At 37.3% G+C, this 17,271-nt stretch overlaps 1 protein-coding gene and 1 long non-coding RNA gene across 2 annotated transcripts in view; one reads left to right on the top strand and one right to left on the bottom strand.

Moving 5' to 3' along the window:
• Positions 1 to 10,498, bottom strand: part of arhgef37 (Rho guanine nucleotide exchange factor (GEF) 37) — a 76,592-nt gene extending 66,094 nt beyond the window's left edge. The window contains exon 1 of the mRNA XM_084719836.1: positions 10,258 to 10,498. The gene's annotated coding sequence lies outside the window, so the exon portion shown is untranslated. The remainder of the gene's footprint in view (positions 1 to 10,257) is intronic.
• The window catches only part of LOC146327318 (uncharacterized), a 195,909-nt gene that overhangs the window by 54,549 nt on the left and 124,089 nt on the right, over positions 1 to 17,271 (top strand). The window lies entirely within an intron of this gene.

Consider the following 17,271-nt stretch of genomic DNA (forward strand, 5'->3'; position numbering starts at 1 on the left):
CATGACCTTCACCTTCCTAGGGAGAAAAATTGCATACAGGATGCTGCTGGGAAGTACCAGCGTCCTCTTTTCAGGCTTTATACGTGGTATTGATGCATAGAAAGTTACCACTCTTTTTTTTCTGTCTCCCATTAAGTCCATTAACTCTTTCTTGAAAAGGCAAAAAAGACCTTAAGTTAGCATAAAAACATTTCAAAATATGAATAAAAAATACATAGATGGAAACACAGCTGGTTACTGTTAAGCATATCTCCAATATTAAAAAAGTATTTTATTGACTTTTATAGGCATAGAGCATACAGAGTTGAGTATGATAAGTGAAAAAATGATAAACCCCTTGGGTTTTAATTTGAACTGCAGTTTCCCCTTAGCAAAGCATGCACACTTTCATCATCAAGCTCCAAGTTTTCCCCTGTTATTTGCTGTCTGACTGTAACAGTGTGAAGGACAACTGTGCTATCAAATTCTTCTCATTCCAGTGTCAACCAGATGGATGTACAATAACACTGATGCCAAAGAAGGGTCAGTCAGAGATTAACAATACTGTCATAAGACATTCAGTGTCTCAGTCACATAATTGTGTTGACATATAAGCAGGAATGAGCGGCTGCAGCAAACACAGCAAGACAAAATACTAAGTCAAATCAGATTGCAGGAACTTGCAGAGGTACCACAGCACAGTCAAAACTCAAAATCAACAACTGTAAAAGAAACATACTTGACTTGTTTTGTCTACTGCAAATTTCTTCAGAAATTTCAGGAGAAAACAATCAGAAAAGCAACAGCCAGGAGAACAGGATTGCTGCAGAGGTTCACTTTTTTCTTTCCTCTGAAAGTCTCCTGTATTAGCACTGTTTGTTGTCCAAACAGTGCTAGAAACCAGTTGAAAAGTGGCACACAATAAGCCTTCAATTTCAATTATCAAAATCAAAGACAGAACTTGCAATTCTACCAGTATTTATTTTTCTTTCTAACCCTGCCTTCTTGCAGTGTCCTGCACTGAATCAAAACTTCAAAGACAACAGTGTAGCTTACTGGCTGTTACACGTCACACATGATACCATATAGATCTTAGAAGAATTTTAAAAAAGAAATCACAGTTGTTAGGTCATAAAATGAACAATCTATTGATCTTTACAAATCAAGATTTGATAGTTGAACAATTGCAGAGGTTTCAGTGCCAAAAATAAATGTTTGAATTGAACAATCAAATTGTGACTGGAAAAAGTTGAATCGCTGACTGAATCGTGGATTGGTAGATTGTAGGAGCCTGAAATATATTTAATTTGTAATTTGTTACACCAACACTGCTGGTGACATTCAGGCAACAAACCATATACGAACAAATTTTATTTATTTACTTTATTTTTGTTTGTATCCACAATTTGTATTTATTTTTTGTTAGTACCCATTGATTTCTGGGATTCGCCAGTGTATTCTTACTTTTGCTTTTCTGTTTGGTAATAGAAATCATTTTTATATACCATTTTTGTTAATAAAAATGTCTATCTTTTATCTACTTCATATCAACTTATGTTTAATAGTTCAGGGGTTTTAGACTGTTGGTTGGACAAGTAAACTGAAGACATTTATGGAACCCATAAACTGACATAATGTAATAAAAATTTACCAGGCAAGTCAAAATATAACTTAATTTATAATTTAATAAATAATACTGTTTGTTAAATATTTAGATTTAGAAACTGTAAAAAGAAATTTAAGCTTTTCTTTTAAGCCCTGATTGGGCCAAAAAATAACAAAAAACTTTTAATTTCTTTCCCTTTAACACCAACCATTTGATCAAAAAAAGTATAATAATAAAACTACATTTATTTGATTTTAAACCTTTTTTAAACCGCTTCATTCTCTCACTTCAGTTACTCTGCATCTCTCTGCTAACACAGCATAACAATCTGTAGTTTTCACTACTGTTTTGGTTCTTGCAGGCTTTTATCATGGTGTCTATCCAGTTCATGAGAATGTGCCTTTATATTGTGTTTTGGGTTTTGGGCATTAACTATGTTGATAACAAACAACTGGCCACACTCCTCCAGTTGTGGGACAGATCACTGAGCACACCTGGGTAAGAGCAAATTTAGGTGGTTAACAATGTTTGCTGCATCTGGAGTTAACTTCTCTTATTTTTGCTGTTAGGGAACAATTAATAGAAAATATGAGAGACAATTTAATGGGCTAATTGCCTGCAATCAATGTAGCCTACTAACTGTTTACAAGGACAAAACTAACATGTATGCCCAGTATTGCAAAGTGAGTTACTCTTTCTTTTTCACAGACTACAAAAGTGAAGAAAGAGTTAAAGAAAGGGTTTTTTTCTAAACATCTGGTGCCAGATGAATCGTGCACAGGATAATTTCTAAGTAGATAACATTCCTGCTTTTGATTCATGGTTTACCTCTTGGAAGTGATGTGCACTCATATTAAAATGACCTTTACAACTACATAAACCAGCAGACAGCAGCAGATGAGATGTCTCTGTTTACATTGTTTACTGCAGACAAACATGCAGAGGGGAGATGTATCATCATGGGTCCTCTGAGCTGGAACACCACATGTTGGCCCAACAGGAGGCTGGCAAGCTGCTTACAGAGCGACTGATGCTGACACCACTGTGACAATATGACATTACATGGTTCATCTAAACAGCCATCTGTGGCTTTGAGGGATGGACTCTAATGACAGTTGTATTTTGGACTGACTGATTAAATTATAATGTCTGTGTGAGGAGTTACTCATGACAACATCAGCAACAAGCCTCAGAGTTTCTTCCATGCATCAGTCTGTGGGGTTGGATATTTTTTCAATACTAGCACAATGAACTGAATGTAAGGTCCTGCTGTTCCTAAACTTAGACAGACTGAGTATTTACGTCATGATGAACTGACATGTTCCTGCAACAATGTCCCATAAACAAAGTTTAATGTTTCCTAATATGACAAGGTCTGCCAAGATATGATTTTAATTAGGGCTGCACGATATTGGAAAAAACTGACATTGCGATTTTTTTTAACCCTGCAATATATATTGCGATATGAAAAAATACAGGATTTTTTTTTTTCGGATCGTATCACGGTTTTGAGTCACGGATTGGATCATTATCGGATCAGCAAAAAAGAAAAAAGTGGTGGGATTAGGGTTAAATTATTTTAAAAATGCACTTGTCTTTGATCTTTGTCTGTCTGTAATTATCACCATAGTTATGTAACGTAATAATAATGATAACAGTAATGATAATGGTAATATATTAAAAACTTCAAACTTATACAGTGCTGTACTATGTATATACTATACATGTATTAGATCATTATACACTGTACAGTATAATACATAACTACACTCTGTAGTCTGGCTCAATGTCCCGCCTACAGCACAGCACATCTGATTGGTTAGAAGTCATGAGTAATCAATCAGCAGACACACTGTGTCACAGACGGGGCGAGACAGAGCTGCACCGGTGAGCAGAGAGGAGCTGTGTAGAAGTTAAGACAGCTGATATCACCAAAGTTTCAATGAACATCACAGTTTTATGATCTGTTTCTTTGGTGATAGCATAGTTACATCAGTGAAAAAAGTTATGGTCTGGAATTCACTCAAGGCGATGTGACGGCTTCTAAATCAGAGATGAGCTGCACACAGCAGCATCTGTCCTGTCTGTTCACTGCAACTCTGCATTGAGATGTCGAGTATTATAACTTATACAAAAGTAACAGTGACAGTAAAACTATGATGCTCACTTGTGGTCCGATTCAGATCTGGCTTTGCATTTGTCGTACTGAGCTGTGTGGTGCCAACATATATGGTCAAACAAATTAGTTGTGTTACCTCTCGTTGTGGCAACAGGTGCAAGGCACTGTCGACACAGAACACGTGTTTGGTCAATATCATCCTTCTTGTAGCCGAAATAACTCCAGATAACTGACGTTGCTTTTCTTTTTGGCACCAAGTCTTCATTTTCGGTGATTTTCTCTTGTTCGTTGCTCATTTTTCAATGTTGTTACCAGCGACTCACTCCATATGCAGGGGCGTGGTCTGCTTGAACTGATTAAGAACGATTGTGATTGGTGGATCACTGCGCGCAGTGTGTGTCAAGTACCCTTGAAATTAGATGTGAACATGTTTGCCTCCTACATTGCAGGACCTGCGATGTGACTATTGCACACACGTACATTGTGATGACGATGCTCAAACGATATATCATGCAGCTCTAATTTTAATGCACTCTGGTGCTCACTATCTATTAGATACACTTAGCTAAAACTAATGCTGTCTAATACAACAGTCCTGTATTAATTTAATTTGAGGGCTTAATGTTAATTTTTTTCTTTGATTCATTAAACTGTATCGAAGACTGTAGTTTGTGGTTTTGTTAAGCTGTATTGGGTTATTACTGAGAGCTGTTACTAACATTTTCCACATTCAATTTTTTTTTTTTTAATGGTTTTGTTGTGTGTTTGTAATGTTTTCTTCAGTCTCTCTTTCTTACCATGGCTACATTGGATTCAATTATGTTTTTCAGGTTTCCATCACCTGTGCATCACTATTGAAATATCCCACTAAAAAAGTGCTTTCAGTCAGTATGCATTTGCTGTTAAAGCTACACTAGAATGAAACTCCATGCCAACAACAACTGGAGAATTAGACACCTTGACTTTAGACAGAGCTCATTTCACAAAATAGCACTAAAATTCAGTTGCACCTTGCTGCCCTCAGTCTGTCTGTGCTGAGCTTCCTTTGTTGTCTGCTGTCACCTGTTGCTATCTTGCTAACACCAGTCTACCCTCACCTACCTGCATGCATGTGTTTTGCTGTGGTTTTGCTGTGTCAGACTGATTTATGTATTTTATATATCGTATATGCTTTTTATGCATTATGTTTTCTATTTTGCATATTTCACTTAGTCTACCAATACAGCAAAATGTTGTCTTTAGTCCATATTTCCTAACATTAATATCTTTAATTTTGTTTCCATTATTTATATAATATGTCCATGTGTATTATGAGCCTTTATGTGGCATGTTTTAAATAGTACCTGATAGTGTAGCATAAAGGTGTAAAGATATGAACTGAAGGTGATGTATTAGTGCAGGGTAAGAGGTTTCTGTTCAGCACGCTTCTAAATGATCTCAATAACTTACATATATTCTGTTTTTGGACTGACTCTCTAACATCTATCCAGGGACTTTAGATGAGAAACAGCCTCTTGGCTAGCTCTGGTGCATTTACAGCAATATTATTTATGTGCTGTGTGTGCACTGTCTCAATTAAATAAACATACAATAAATTAATAAATAACAAGGTTCGTGCACATCTTCCAAAGTCTTTTCAAAATTTTTAAGTTCCATTTTCAAGCTTTTCCAGTACCTTATAGCTGTTATAAACTACATATTTATGTAAATATATAGAGAAGTATGTGCTCAAAATATGTATTTTACTTCTCTATCACATTTAAATCAGAAGTTATTGCGCTATAAATAACCAAAATTATGTTTTGTGATAAAAGGGGGTGGCAAATTACATTATTAAAACACGCAAAGTTTCAACACAATTTCATATGTGTAACTGGTCTCTGCATTCTATATGTCCTCTCTAAGCCAATATCCAATTTATTTTATTACATTATCTAAAAAGCAAACAATCCAATCAGAGCGCAATTCATTATTAAGGTAATGCAATTGCAATTTAAACAAGTTCCAAGTACCTCTCAAACCTCAACAACACAAAATCAAAAATCAAGCACCCATGTATACCTTGAATTGCATAAAACAGGCTACTGTGACTGTTCAGTTTCATTCATTCCAGTCTAATCCTACCAAACAAATTTATCTTTTCCCTCCAACAAAAGGTTTGGGGGTTTAGCAGCATGTGGTGAACCAGAGCAGGGGATAACTGAGATTCGCAACTAGAGCTGCTGGGTATCAAACCTCAGAACTGTTTAGTACTAAAGAAAATTATATTGTGATTATTTTGACAGATATATTGTGACAGCCAATAGAATTTGCAATAAGTGGCAATTTTTGCATCACAATTTTCATTTTCACTGAAAAAAACTTAATGATATTGATATTGAGTGCATAGGATGGGAAGGAGATGGGTCTTTTCTCATTTCTTAAGAAAAATAAAAGACGTATTGCCATTCTGATACACTTCACAATTAGTTGGAGCAGTCACTTTTTGCATCAGTTCTTATTTTCACTGACAAAACCTATTAAAATCATGCTGTGACATTTATGACCAAACAAACATGTTTTCTTACATTTGGAGAACAAGATTTATAGGCCAGGACATCTCTGCAGCGCTACGGCACTACATTATAATGCTGTTCTGTCACAGGTGAGGGATCAGTTGATGAAGAGTGAGTGAGTAAATTTATCAAAGTCAAAGGCTGATGGCAGCACGCAGCCCTTGCTGTCAAAGGCCCTTGACCCCCCGATTCAACGTTGCCGTTATCCAGGTGCATTAGCAATGAAGAAAAATGGAGCAGCTGCACTCCCATCATGTTTTCACATCCCTGCTTTTTCATCATACAACTTTTTAAATATTTGCCACCATGGAAAAAAAAAGTCACAACACAAATTAAAATTTTCACAATCATCTGTAAGGTGGTTATTAGAGTTCAAACTATCTTTAGTCTTTTTCTTGTCTTGATGTTCTGCAGCTGTGCTCTCTCTGGCACTAAACAAGCAACGAAATAAGCAATTACTTTGGTAACGACAGAAAATACCTCTCATACATGAGTAACCGAATTAATAGTGTTAAGAGTTCATTTGGCTTGTGTCTGATCCACCAACCAGCACTTATTTTAGTGAGAAATGGCTCTCCGCTCATCATACAGAAATACAGTTTGTCTTTATGGATTATACTGATGCTGAAATGACAATTAGACTGTCAACATATGATGCATTTTATGTTGTGTCTCTGGAGTTACATTCATGAAAACTAAGGCTGTCAAAGTTAACGCTTTAATAACACGTATGCCATTAAAGTTCTTACAATACCTTTGTTGCTGTTTCGTGTAACCATAGTTACTATACACACAACAATTTTAGGTTATTTGTAGTAAGTTACTTTGCTGATTTTGTGTTCTTATTAAGCTGTGCAGTTTACTGTGTACATGATACATTTCAGTATAATAATTTCACAACATTAGTATGGACTTGCAGAATTAAATTTACTGTTATAAATGGTGTTATATATGATAATAATTTCATTGTCATTTACAGCATTTTACCTAGTATTTTAATTTAACATTTAAATGTGTAGTATTAAAGTTTCTTCTTCATGTCCCTCTTTTCTAAGAGCTAATTAGTTCCTACCTACCTGTCATTGTTTAGGGGGGACAGGTATGAGTGTGACGCCATGTGTGAAATTTGTTGACCCTGCTGTGAACCATGAAGAGTAAAGTTGTGTGTACTGTGCTGTCAGGCCGTTTTGGTGAAGAATACGTACACAAAGAAAAGTTGTAGCAGCTTATTACAAAGTAAGGGGCGGCAATGTTTTTTATTTGAATTAATTGGCCAAGGCACTCAACTAATTCACACCCATCAGGACTCATTGGACAGCGGCTGGCTGCGGTCTACAACTGCACTCTGTGCAATTATTTCAGTTTTACATTGATTTACATGGAATTTTATGGAGAGTTTCCAAAGTCGCTTCAATTGACTTTTCTATTGAAGCTTTTAGTGTGTTTTGGCCTGTTAAATTGAGCAGGTCAGTATGCTCATCTGTGCCTGGTGGGCTTGGGTTTGTCATGTTATTGTTTGAGCATTTTTTATGCCAAATGCAGTGCCTTTGAGGGTTTCTGGACAATGGAACTCATGCAAAAACATTTTCGTATTCTTGTCTTTAATTTCTCTTACTTTTTTTTGTTCAAAGGGCTTGTACAAACACGCCATGTCAGATTGAACAAATGTTCATAACTTCAGAAAACCGTATAAATTATCCACCTGTGCGTATGCATGTGCATGAGACTTGTAAATTATAGGCATAGTTAATTATATAGCATAGTTAACGGCCCAATAATGCCATATAAGTCTACACTTATATGGCACTTATATGAATGTGACATTCTGCTTTCAGAGATCCATGAAGGAAAATCTGCGATTTTAATAGTGTCAGCAGTGAAATTAAAAGACCTACTAAAGCAAAGAAACGGGAAAAGCAAGTGCTGTTAATGCTGTGTTACCAGAGGGTTGTAAAGAGGCAAGGTCTCGATGTGATAATGACTTAAGAAAAAAGAAAATTATTTTATATGTAAATGTATAATTATATTATAATTTGAAATGTAGTCAAACAGGATAATGTTGACATAATTATTAAGTGTAATTTATTTTTCAAACTCAAAATGTCTCCAAACTAATGAAATATACTGTCATTAGTGAAAAACTTGGATTTGTTTACCAGCAGACTGACTGCACTTGACTCATGGGACCACTCGTGTGTTCGTATATGTGAATGCCACAAGTTCTCTTAAATTACTCATACATACCACTTAAGAACATATCTGTTTGCACAAGTGGTTCTTGCATGAGGCCCAATATTTGTCATTGTTTTTGGTTAATGTATTTTATTTAATAAAGTTATGTTTGAATTACACCTTTAAGGTACATTCTGAACAAATACAAAATGTGTGATTAATCGTGATTAACTACAGACAGTCATGTCATGATTAAATATTTTAATCGATTGACAGCACTAATAAAAACACAAGCAATTGTTAATATGTCATATTTCTTCAAGGAAGTTTGACTTAATATTTTCCCTGAAGAGCACATGGAGCTTTAGTTTAATTCAAACTGCTATTTTTTTAACGTTTTGTCACCATTACAGAAACACAAGCTAAATTTAATTAATCAATTAATTAATTAATTAATAGTATATAACAGTATATTCAGGAATTGAGCTGATCTCATTTTTTGGGCACATAACATTGCTGAACCTTGACCTGAGCAACTGAAGCAACCCCAGATCATAACACTGCCCCCACAGGCTTGTACAGTAGGAACTAGGTATGATGGGTCCATCACTTCATCTGCCTCTCTTCTTACCCTGATACACCCATCACTCTGGTACAGGGTAAATCTGGACTCATCAGACCACATGACCCTTTTCTATAGCTCCAGAGTCTAAGCTTTATGCTCCCTAACAGAGAGAACCCTTTTTTCAGTTTATCCTCACTGATAAATGGTTTTCTAAATGCTACACTGCTGTTTAGTCCCAATCCCTTGTTATCTTTACATTATGTGTGTGGAAATGCTCTTATTCTCATTATTAAATATAGCTGTGAGTTCTACTGTTGACTTTTAGTGATCTCCAATCACGATCATTCAAGACTTCAGAACACTGTTGCATGAAAAAAAAAAAAACGTCAAATACCAGGACACCGATATGAGTTTGAAAAAAAACGTGATATGAAAATTTTGTCATACCGCCCAGCCCTAATTGGACAGTTCTTAATCCAACTTTAGTATTTCCATCAGTCTCCTCAGTTCTTTTCTTTGCTTGATGCTGGGCAATAGTTTGACCCTCCTGAAACAGAGTAACATCTTTTCCACGACCACAGGATGTGTCTTCTGACGTGGTTGTTTAAGAAATGAGAAGCTCCTCACTGCATCAGTTAGAGTTCAATAATTTGTTACCAACTGAAACATATTAATCACTGCAGTAATTATCCAATGGAAGGCTCTGACCTATTTACTTAGTTAAATCCAGGTGGTAACTCTTTTTTGGCTAAGCAGTGTATATAACAGTACAATATACACTGAGCTTTATAGTGAAAAAGCAGCTATACTGGTCACGACTGAACACTTCATATGGCAAAAAATTGCACTTTCTGGTGTTCTGGTGTACTTTTAACAATTACAAGGTACCCATGGTTCAATATATAAATCAACATTTTCCCAGATCTACATCATTTGTGAAAAAATAAAAGTAAGGTGAGTATTCAGAGAAACCCAGGTATCACATTGCCACTACCTATAATAAACTCTAAATAAACCATTACAACAATCATGGCTCACAAACACACAAACAGCAAACTGACGACTATAAGTCACATCCTGACACAAAAACTGTCTTTACATCCCAAACAAGTCTGTCAGAGGTCCATGCAGAGTCCTCTGCAGCAAAAGCCCAAAAGCCCAACCAAATCTACATCAAATGTCCCTATCCTGACAATGGCAAGTGTATTAAAGTGACAGAGTATCATTAAACAATGTTCACATGAGATGAGGATGTTATTACCTTACGCAGAATCCCTGATTTAGCTGTGGTGAACCTCAATGTCCCCTCTGTCCTGTCGTTCTCTGTCTCTCTGTCTCCCAAGTGAGACAGAAATCTGCTGCAGCAACGCTGCATTTAACACACACAGACACACATTGGTGTAACTTTCTCCAGTGACTCACACACATCAGGCCGCTGCTGGGCCGCATGTAGCAAGAGTGTGTGAATGCTTATACACTAGTGTGTGTGAGGGAGAATCACCGTGTTCAAGTGTGTGGGGAAAAGAGGGGGATGGGAGTGGAAAAGGAGGGTGGGCTGGTTGTTTTGTAGAGGAAGGGAGGGGGGTGGCCACACGCACACACACACATACATACACACAAATACACACACTCGTGCTGCTGAGTAAGCTGACTGACTGCAGCAGCTGTTGGGAAGAGGAAGCAGCACTCACCCAGGCCCACGCTGATTGGCTGGCAGGTCCTCACAGCAGAGTACAGGACCAATCAGACAACACCCAGAGAGATTTCAGGAAAAACTTTAAGGACCAATGAGGACTGAGGGTTGAAGTGATTGAAGTTTTCCTCTCACAAGAACAAAAGCACCACGGGATGGCCCATCCTCTTCCAATTGCAAAGGGATTGTCTGGATTTTCTGGTGGGAGGAGAGATTTACAACTCAAACTCACTCCTTCAGATTTCTTCAGTGGAAAATTAAAAAAAGTTTCCATCTTGCAAGTACAGCACCTATAAAAAGTATTCACCTGGTTGGATGTTTTCCCCTTTTATTGCTTTTTAAATAGAATGGTCAATATAATTTGGCTATTTTGACAAAATGACAAAAAAAACTCTGTAATGTCAAACTAGGGCTGCACGATATAGCCTGAAACCAATATGTTTTTAGGCTATATCGCAATACACAATATATATCTTTTTATTTTGATTTCTCCTCTAAATCACTGTATAAATGTTGAATTGAACACTTTGATGCATAAAATGACACCAGTATAATCATTCAAGCAGACCCTTCTATTGGAGTTTAAATTTGCGTGCAAAAAGGGGAACATTACAATCAAGTTAAGTTTAGCAAACCTTTTATTTCAAACCTGCCTGCTGCACTCACAAGCTTTTAACAAATAAAAATAATAATGGCATGGTGGGCCTTTCTACTGTGGCCTAGTTCTCAAAGACCCTTAAGAAAAACAGAGCTCAAATCAACAAAAAAAGTGCATTCAACAAGAAGCCCTGAGAAAGACATTTCAAAGCTATAGATTAAAGTGCACTTTTTCTGCTTGGTCATGTTTGTAACAGCTGATCATTAAAAAAAAAAAAGTAAAATAAAATTAGTATTGTGAGCAAACCACAGAGGCAGAAGTCCAGGCTGTGACTCTGAAAACCACTCTGAACAATAACAGTCACATCACAGGAGGAGTGGGAACGTGTGTATTTATGGTTTGTTTGTGTGAGACAACCAATCAGTAGAAACAGTTGTCTAGAGGTTTTGTGCCAAAAACACAAGCCTGTCAATGGCTTCTGGCTTGAGTGATGCCAAGTGACATGTGATCACATTCGCGCTGGTACTAAATACCCTTTCTGATGGGGAACTAGAACTACACTCACTAATCATAAGGTGCAGCCAATTGCCAAAACATTGTAGTCTTGTCCACTCATTCAGGCTCACAGCTTTGATTAAGTTCCATGACGTGAGGGCATCTTGCAGCCCTTGTGCAAGGAGCTCTCTTGTATGCTCATCAGGAAAAAAGCTTGTTTGAAGGCACAAACTTTTCAACTCCCAGTTGTTAATGTATTGTTAAGCTGAGATAAGGCTAACAGGTTTTGCTGAACCACAAATCTGTAGTTGTGGAGAAGTGTTAGGTCAAGTTTCTTAATGAGATTTTTTAAATCCTGGCTTTTCCACAACACTAACCGGGGCCATGTCTCATTTGCTTCGGTACTGGTTCCTTTGACATTTTACGTGGTGTAGGAGGAGATGTGGACATGCAGAGTTTGAGGCATTCTTCGTTTTATAGTGGATGGCATTTCAGGTGGTGACACAAATTTGTGGTACTGCTACCTTTGGTGGCAACAGTTTTGCGGCATATTTTGCAGATAACCATATTTTGTTCAACGTCTTCCTTGCAAAACCTGAACCACTGCCAGATGATAGAGCTAGTGCTGTTTTTCTTCTGAACCAAATTGTCTGTCTCCATCTTCATTTAACATCTCTTACTCATAACTCACTTGGGCTCTTCACTTTTTCTTACTCTCTCCACGCTCTCTTCCCTCCTCTCCTGATACAAAAACACACATGCATGCAGGAAAGTTTTGTGGATGGGCAGGGGAGTATGCTGCTTGCTGTGAGAGGAACACTAGGCGAGAGTGAAAGCAGCAAAACTCCAAAGAGAACTACATGCCGACTGCTTAAAACATTTAAGGGACAATCTGTACTCAGTGGTCGCAATATAGTCATTTTATACATCTCACTTGGAAAAAGCCGCAATAAATTGAGTATATTCAATATGTCGCCCACCCCTATGTCAAACTGAAAACATTTCTATAATTTCAATTAAATAAAAATATATAATGTAAAATAAATGAATGCATAAATATTCAACCCCTTCAAATCAGTATTTAGTAGAAGCACCTTTGGGTGCAATCACAGCATTGAGTCTATGTGGATAGGTCTCCATTAGGCTTGAAAATCTGGACACTGCAATTTTACTCCATTCTTCTTTGCAAAACTGCTCATGCTCTCTCAGCTTGCATGGGAATTGGGCATCAACAGCACTTTTCAAGTCTAGCCACACACTCCAGAGCATTCACCTTGTTGTCTTCTGTGTAGCTTTCGTGGTGTGCTTCGTAGGGCTGCGCGGTATACACAGTATGACGGTAGAAACGATATAAATTTGGCCACAGTACAGATTTGTGCTCTGCTGTCATTCCGTGAATGACATCATCGCACCTGCGTCTGTGTGAAAATGGCTGCAAGCACAGTAACGGTGGAGAAGGAGGGACTGGTTTAAAAAAAAAAATGGTTCTACATCCGTGATTTGGAGGTCCCCTCTTGGTATGCTTTAAATCCTGGTAAAATTATGTCTTAATCCTTCTGGTGAATTTTTTTCTGTGAGAAACTTTGAGACCTTCTCACAGCAGAGTGAACAGGTGAGGGAGGAGAGGAGAGCAGACTGATCACTAATCAATCACTGATACCGTCGTCCTCTCAAACTGATTACAAAATTAAAATGCCAAAATTGGTGACAAACCAAACCTGGGTGTCCACACAAATAAAGTCTTTGTGTGAAACACTGCAGAGTGTAACATCATGCTGTTTACAGACAGTCTGCTGTCTGTAGTTTGACAGAGAGACAGAGAGGGTTGTGTCTAGAAGGGAACCCTAGACCCGCGAAAGATCTCGCAACTTTGATTATTTTAGTAGAAATAACGGAAACAAATCTCACGAGAGTTGTGCAAATAAAGAGTTACCTTCTAGACACGACTGAAAAAGGTGCGCAATTCCAAAAATAGAAAATCATGTCGTGGTGTCGATGTTTTCAATGTGGTGGGCCGCCATAAATAAAACACTATTCACTGATCCACAGAGAGTCACTGAAACACTGATCACTGACCTGCTGTTATGGAAAAAATACTCACATTCTTTACTTAGGTATTTTTGCATTTGCATCATAGAAAACCTCTCTTACTTGAAGTACTGTTTACAATATCCACTTTATTTTTGTAAGAATTTTTGTACTTCTGAGGCACTATCCTTACTTCTGTTGTTCTTCTTGCACAATAAATGCTCAAAAAATTACATTGTATCTTTGCTTTTTTGTTGTTGTTGTTGTTTTTTAAAATCAATTTAGTTTTGCTAAGGGACTACAAAATCCATTCAGAAACACTTCCAATTTAAGTTTTACATCGCTACATTTATACCGCGATATATAACGTTACCATGAAGGGATTCAATTTATACCGTGATTTGAATTTTGGGTCATACCGCCCAGCCCTAGTGCTTCGGGTCACTGTCTTGCTGGGAAATAAATATTCTCTCCAGTTTTCTTGCAGACTGAATCAGATTGTCCTCCAGGATTTTCCTTTATTTTGCTGCATTCATTTTGCCCCCAAGCCTTCCAGGGCCTGCTACTACTGTCCCAGTAGGGCTGGTGCGTTTGTGTTGATGGGCAGTGTTTGGTGTACGCCAAACATAGAGTCTAGTTTGATGGCCAAAAAGGTCAATTTTGGTCTCATTAGACTAAAGAATCTCATTCCACTTGACCATGAAGTCTCCCTCATGCCTTTGGGAGAACATCAGTTGAAATTAATTGAGCTGTCTTCAACAGTTCTCTGTTGTTTCTCTTGTTGTATGCAGAATAGTTATAGGTGACTTGGTGGCCTACCTCACTAGTCTCTTTCTTGCACAGTCACTCAGTTTGTGAGGACAGCCTGCTCTAAGCACATTTACACATCATATTCCCTCCATTTCTTAATGATGGATTTAACTGAACTCCAGGGGATTTTCTTTTAATTTTAACTGTTAATAATTAAAAATGCCTGTCAAAATACAATGAAAGAAGCATTACAACCAGATCAGACGCAGATCTAACTCTGCTTATAAATTACAATTCAGTTTCAGTTTCAATTCAGTTCAATTTCAAGGGAGTCCTGTTTTCTTCATGGAAGAGTTCAGTGCTCAACAATGAAGCTTTCCCACTTGCCTGGGGCAAGTAACATGCCAAGCACTTGAAAAATCATTAGAGTAAATTTTCAAGTAAACTGGCAGAAATTCCTGTTTTCATCCTCTCAAATATGGAGATATCCTGCTTTTCTGTTTTTCATATTAAACTGAATATCTTAGGGTTTTAGACAAAAAAAGGGCATGAAAACTGTTTTGTAAAAATGATCATTCCAACTAATCATATCACAATCTCAGTCAAATAATCACAATATGACTCTTTTTTTTACCATATCATGCAGCTCTAGTTGCACACCACAAGACCAATCTGTCATCTCTCACAATAAACCTCCCTTCAATACAAAATCTGTTGTTTGATTTTCTAATAGGCGATTTTGTTGCAAATCCAAAAAGAGGGTGGACCTTTAATGCTGACATTTGGGATACAGTAGTCTTTCATCAGTTACATCTATTTAGACTCAAGAAGAGGAACATATCACCACTTATCAACTTTCCTGGAATGATTAATGAAGGAATATTCTGTTACAAGGGCATTGATGATTTAAGCCACAAGTATTAATAATTAAAATATTTTTCTGTACAAATAGTTACTCACATGATTCCACAGAACATTTGTTCCCCATTTCTCAAAAACAATGGGGAACCAAACACAGACTGAAACTGCTTAGTATGTGCTGATGAGCCCTGAGAATGAGAATCAGATGTTAGTATGAACTGAGAGAATGAAGGAATTCATTGCAGCCAGAGTCAGTGAGCCTGGAATGAGGGAGGTTAATCTGGTTCATTAGATCAGCATGTCAGGGAGGAATGCTGCAGGACAGGATTCTTCTTTCAGCTGACTTAAGGTGTGTTGCAGAAGCATAAGGCTTCTGTAAAGTGATAAGAGATTTCAAGCATTTCTCCAACTCTCTACAGAGCAAATGAGAGCAAATATCTCAGAGTGAAAACCTGCCTTTGCAAGAAAAACGTTTAATTCACTCCTCATACCTCTGCCATGGCTGTAAAAACTTTGAACCTCTGATTCGAAAAGCATGAAAACAACGTGGAAGAGATTAAACCTTGCATTAAACCCTGCATTTTTTCTAATAGCCAGCAGGGGGAAACTCCATTGGTTACAAAGATGCCCAACTGTATAGAAGTCTATGGGAAAATGAGCCCACTTCTCACTATGGATGACAGTCTCTGGGTACCTCACGATTCCATTATGATTCAGAGGGCTACAATTTAATGAAACACGATTCTCGATGCAATTTGATGCATCAAAAATGTTAACTTTTAAGCCAAGGGGCGCGGGTTGGATTGTATTTATCTGCAGCTGCTCACATTCAGCCATTGTCACCAAAACTCAAGAAACAGCCTACTTTAGAAGTAAACCTGATGCATGTTACATTTAGGGAGGGAATCTTTTTGTCTGATTTTCACAATCTATTTTGACTGAGGTAATAGTAAATGGGGCACAATTTTCTCTTGCTGCAGTTTCCCTGAAATACAATATGAATTACGTATGTAACAAGCAATTTACATAGTCTGCAGCCTTATTTCAAAAAAGTTCAATGAATTAAAATCCATTTGACAGAATCCTACAGTCCCCTGCCTGTAAGATGATTAAAAAAATGAGGGGAAGGCAGAGGGTTTCAGTGTGTGTGGTGTTATTCACGTTATGTCTCCATCAGTGAAGAGCAGCCTCTCTGCTTCACCGTGAGCTCTGAGGAAAGACCTGTCTGTCCAACATGCAGAGCAGGTACAGAATTTTCACATGAAACAGACTGCAGAGCAGAGTTATTTTTTGGTTTGGGTAGATTTGGGTTTTACACATCCATGCACAAAATTTGAGACAAATAGACATTGTGTGTGCACAAAGTCTGACTTTTTTTGTTATTTTCAACTCATCAAAAATGGAGGCAAGAACATTCAATTTTAAGCTTTTCATTTGTCCAAATGATCATACCACACAGAAATGCCAAACTAGATTTGAGATTTAAAAACAGTGTCACCATTACACTGTTTCTTCACTAGAGTCCTGACATTTATTTTTCAAATGTAAAACATCTGTTCAGTATGTGTCTTGGTCACAATTTTCTAAGGGATCCATAAAATTAACTGTTGTTAATATTATGTGATTTTGTTAGGGCTAGAGTGGTTGGTCAACATAATTTTTGTCACTGATTATGAAAATACATTGATTTGCATATCATGCATGAACGAGTTGCCACTAACTGCTGCACCCGGCCAGATTTCAAATTTCAAGTCTGTCAGTGTGTGTTTTTAAGATATCCTGCTAACTAAAAACATACAACAAACACAACCAAAAGCTCAATGTCCCGGATGGAGATATTAAGAAAGGAA

The sequence above is a fragment of the Lutjanus erythropterus genome, chromosome 5 (assembly GCF_056507025.1).
Source record: "Lutjanus erythropterus isolate fLutEry1 chromosome 5, fLutEry1.hap2, whole genome shotgun sequence".
NCBI classification, from domain to species: Eukaryota; Metazoa; Chordata; class Actinopteri; order Lutjaniformes; family Lutjanidae; genus Lutjanus; species Lutjanus erythropterus.